Raw genomic sequence first — 5000 nt, forward strand, 5'->3', positions numbered from 1 at the left:
GGGCTTCACCTTGCAATCCCCACTGGCATTCGAACAAATTGCGAGCGTAAGCCTGTTTTTCATAGGCTTATGCCCGGGTAGCTTCTTCTCTCCGTGATGTATGTCCGACGAGGCATTTTTTTCCAAAAGAGGCCAGTCTCATCACAGTTGAAGACTGCTGAGAACTGTAGCCTTCCTTGGTCATCATCTCGTTGAACATCTTTTTAAAGGCTTCGGCCGCTCGTGTCCGAGCTGGCAGCGTCCCCATGACGCACCACCGAATGGATGCCAGTCCGTTTATGGAATTTCTCGAACCCAGCCATGCGAAGCCTTGAACTCTGGGGTTGGCGTTGAAGTCCCTTCCCCTCCGTCGTCTTCCGCCTGCGCAATCAAATCGCCGAAAATAGCACTGGCCTTGTGAGCGATTGCTGTCTCCGTTACCGTATCGCCAGCGATTTCTTTGTCTTTTATCTAGATGAGGAGCAGCCGTTCCATCTCGTCATGCACATGGCTCCTCTTGCTGGACAAAATAGTGATGCCCTTCGACAGTGTAGCTGCTTTGATGGCATCCTTCTGTTTAAGGATGGTGCCTATTGTCGACGGATTACGGCTGTATTCCTTTGCGATCACACTCAATCTCAGACCAGCTTCATCACTTCTTTATGATCTCCATCTTTTGTCTCCAAAGAGAGCATGCGCTTTTTTTTTCCGTGAATTTCAACTTTCTTGGGACCCATGACTACGTTAATCTACGTAAAGTTACACAATACAGTCTTCGCACAACACGATAATATGTACTGCAACGAAATCACTAACGAATTTAACGTTACTAAAAAACGAAATCGTGGAGCGAACGAATGCCGATTGCGTACGTAAAGTTTCGGGTGCGGAGTGGCCGAGCTAAGGCATGCCAACACGTATGTATAGAAGATGCATGATGGGAGGGATGCTGTCCCAATTAGAGAGAAGGATCTCATGGCTTGGCTAGCATCAGGAAGCAATGGGAGAGCAGGAGGATGGTGGCGAGTCTTCTATAACTAAGATGGTGGCGTGCGGCGCATGTTTCAAAATTGTTTATGGGGCGAATCTCGGACTTTCAGAAACCTTTCGTATCTTGAAAACTTTTCGTATGTAGAGCAGTAAAATTTTTCGTCTTTGCTTTCGTAACTTGGATTTTTCGTAAGTTGAGCCTTTCGTATCTCGAGGTACTACTGTATATATGTGTGTGTGTGTGTTGGTGTGTGCGTTTTTGTGTGATTGATTGTATTTTTGTAAGTTTGTTTACATATTTGTGAGCTATGAACTGTATGGATTTATCATATTTCGTGCACTCGATGAAGGGACAGCCACCACAATAATATCTGGATAAAAGGGACAGATAGCACAGTAATACTTGGATAAAAGGGAAAATCACCACACTAATACCTGCTTATAAGGGACAGTAACCAAAGGAATATCTGGATAAAAGGAGCAGTCACCACTTTAATACTGGATAAAAGGGAAGGCCACCACAGCAATGCCTTGATAAAAGGGAAGTCACCACATTATTACCTGGCAGTTCAAACAGACTTCGAAGGGTGACGGATTGCTGGAAAAAAGTAGGATTGTCAGTTGGACTTTCAACAAATACCCCTCCCCCAACTCCCTTCTGCATTCCCTACATCTTCCCCCCTCCCCGTTCCCTCTTCCCAGCCCCACCCCATCCCCTTTCCCTCCCCCTACACGTAGACTCATACAAAGACGCACATGTTGTAATGGCTGGTTTTGGCGTTCATCGCCATCATTCGCTTGCCTGGAGCTGCAAAATAAAAAATAAATAAATAAATAAATAAATAGATGAAATAGATATAAAAATTGTCCGCAGCTCGGTCACACATTTACGATTCATGGACGCGCATTGCGCAACTGCCGAAATTTTTCTTAATATGGTGATATTACGATATGATTACGATCAAATCGCCATGAATCATTACCGCGTCACCAAGTCTGGCGACGTGCACCAAGATATTGCACCCAGATATTGCGTAATGAAACAACAACAAATGACAGTTGACGCGACCGGCCCGCATATATGGCGCCAAACTCGGCGACGCGGTAACGATTCATGGCAATTCTTATCGATTTGATCGTAAATAAATCGAAATGACGTCGTAATTAGCAAATTTTCGGTCGTTACGCACTACGCGTCCTTGAATCGCAAATGTCTGACCCCGGTCTGAATGTCATGGTCAGTAATTTCGCCGAAAGCTTAAGCTAACACAGAGTGTTTAACATTTAATGTAACTGACAGAAACGTAAATATTCTCCTGAGATTTTTAATTTCATTCGGGAGATGGTAACCAATTCGTCATTATTAGATACTTATGAATTATTCAATAATTGCAAATAAATTGAAAACTATATTTACAATCTGTTTAATATTAACTAATCTATCCAAATCGGGCTACAAATGCTGTATAAAAGATTGTTTAAAAAAGCGAATTTGACTTACCATACTAACCAAGTTCCCTCCTTCTGAAAACGGCATAAAGTATCACTATCTATATTCATAAACCAAGAAAACCAAATATTAGGGAAACGAATATTGCCTCATAAATTTTCCCATGATGTTGGTGTATCATCCCAAAGATATATTCTTGACTGAGCCTGAATAATATTGCCGAGATTCCGACTCCTCCTTGAGGTAAAAATGCTATTTTTCCAATGCAGATGTCTTCATTTGCCAGTCAAGGTTACACCCGCCGCGTTCCCAAAGCATTAGTTTTCTTAAAAATCTAGTCTCTCAGCGTTTTGCCTTCTCTTGGAGGATGAGTTAATCATTCTCTGTGAAGATTGCATCTTGCCTCCCTTTGGAGCGTTTTTGTAACCCTATAGTGAATTTGATGTATTGTTGTGCGTATTTCTTCCTTCTATTAATTTATATTCTCCTATTTCTTTTTTTCTCTCTCTTCGGCCTCCTCGAATTTCCCTTGCATTTGTTAATATTCAACCATTTCTCTGCCATGGATTGCAACATCGTTTTTCCTTGGAGCTTTAGTGTCTTATCAATAAAAGACAGTGCTCTCCCTCAAATAAAATTCGAATTTAGGGCAATGATATTACATTCTTAAAGTCATATGAATCCATGCAATATCTCTCAAGTGCATTTACCTTTATACCAAATCATGCACTTCTTAAAAATCAGTTCTCTAAAATGCTTGTGTTAGACTCATGCACATGCAGAAGGGACAAATATGAGCAGGTAGGTAGACAGAAAGACATACAAACAGAGAGGGAAGTGTGGAAAAAGTTTCTATGAATGCATCAATATCAGAATTCTTAAATTGATGAAATCAACCAAGTTCTATAATGAAAAAAGTTTCTCAATAAAATTCATATCTGAGAGCTTTAATTTGCCTCCCCACCCCACCATCTCTCTCTCTCTCTCTCTCTCTCTCTCTCTCTCTCTCTCTCTCGTGTGTGTGTGTGGTGTGTGTGTGTGTGTATTGTCAAACTATAATTGCCAAGGAAATAAAAATTATTACAAATTTTTTTGAACATTTTTATTTATTACTTAATGTGTTTAGTGCTACTTTTGGGACAGTTATATTTTTCACCAGTAATATGTAGCCCATTATTAAAAGTATAAGATAATCATACTATTATTTGTCGACTTACTGTAGAAAATAAATGTGGTTTTGATTAAGATGAATGGTTTATCAACGTCTCTTGGTCTCCAATATGAGACTATCTGATCAGGTTCGAGGAAACGTATTAGAATTTACAATTTGCAAGAAATACAAACTATCTTTCAGGCTTAACATTATGTTCTGAGAAATTAAACATTGAAATAATTTCTTATAAAACGACAATTGAAAAAGAAGAGGAAACAGGTTTTTGAATGCATTCTGCTCGGGACTAATTGCATTGTAAGTCCCACGCGCATTACGAAACATAAAATTAACATAAAAATGACGGTATTTTTTCGAATATTAGCGGTGGAAAAAATTCTTATTAAAAACTTAATATATTTTTTTCCTTACTCTATCGTGACCCCCTGAAAGGAAATTCATGACAGGGCTTTTACAACAAAATATTTGATAAATAAAAGGCTCAAGAATTATACATATGCATTTAATGACATGCTCCAAATATAATATGAACAATTTTATTTTAATCTGCAGCAGGCATTTCGACTATTTCATTAAATTGCCTACAGGTCACTGGTCTCACCAGCCTTAGTTGAAATCGTGTCTAAAACTATAATTTCGACATTCTGTCATTTACTGAATATGACGTTTTACCTTAGAGAAAAACAGTTAAAAGAGAATATACAGGCCCGCACAAGCATATAAACGTACACTCACAGGTACACGCATATACACATATACACGTACTTACTCATATATATATATATATATATATATAGATATTATATATATATATCTATATATATATAGTATATATATATATATATATATATATATATATCGAACTTGTTTTGCAAGTTCGATATTCCAGTCATTTGGGAGTTAAGCTACAGAACTGGCCAGAGGATAACCAATCCTGAACTTTCTAATATAGAAATCATGCAGCTCTCTGTAAAATTGAAATTAACAAAAAACATTTTTCGATAATTGACAATACCAAGCATAGCCAATATATAACGACACTTGAGTCTTTACATATCAAGCACCTCGTTTCCTTCCCTCAATTCTAGTCAATCCTCTACTCAACTTTTCTTAGCGTAGTCGAGATCTGGGCAAACGGACGGCGGTCCTACAGCCATTCCTTTCTTGTCCTTCGCTTTATTAAGGTTAATATTCCTTTTTAATGCTAAATTTCTACAATTTTAATGTCACCTTTTTAAATAATTTTAGTATTTTTGTTAGCTTTTAACTATAATTTTTATGAATAACTTTAGTATGTTATGTTTTCCTTTTAAAATAGCATGTAAACTTTAATTATATTTTTTATAAATGTGAATTGATTTTACATTACAGACTGATGATGTGTCAGGATGACAGCGAAACGTATCTCAT

This window comes from Macrobrachium nipponense, chromosome 10, assembly GCF_015104395.2.
Source record: "Macrobrachium nipponense isolate FS-2020 chromosome 10, ASM1510439v2, whole genome shotgun sequence".
Classification (NCBI taxonomy): domain Eukaryota; kingdom Metazoa; phylum Arthropoda; class Malacostraca; order Decapoda; family Palaemonidae; genus Macrobrachium; species Macrobrachium nipponense.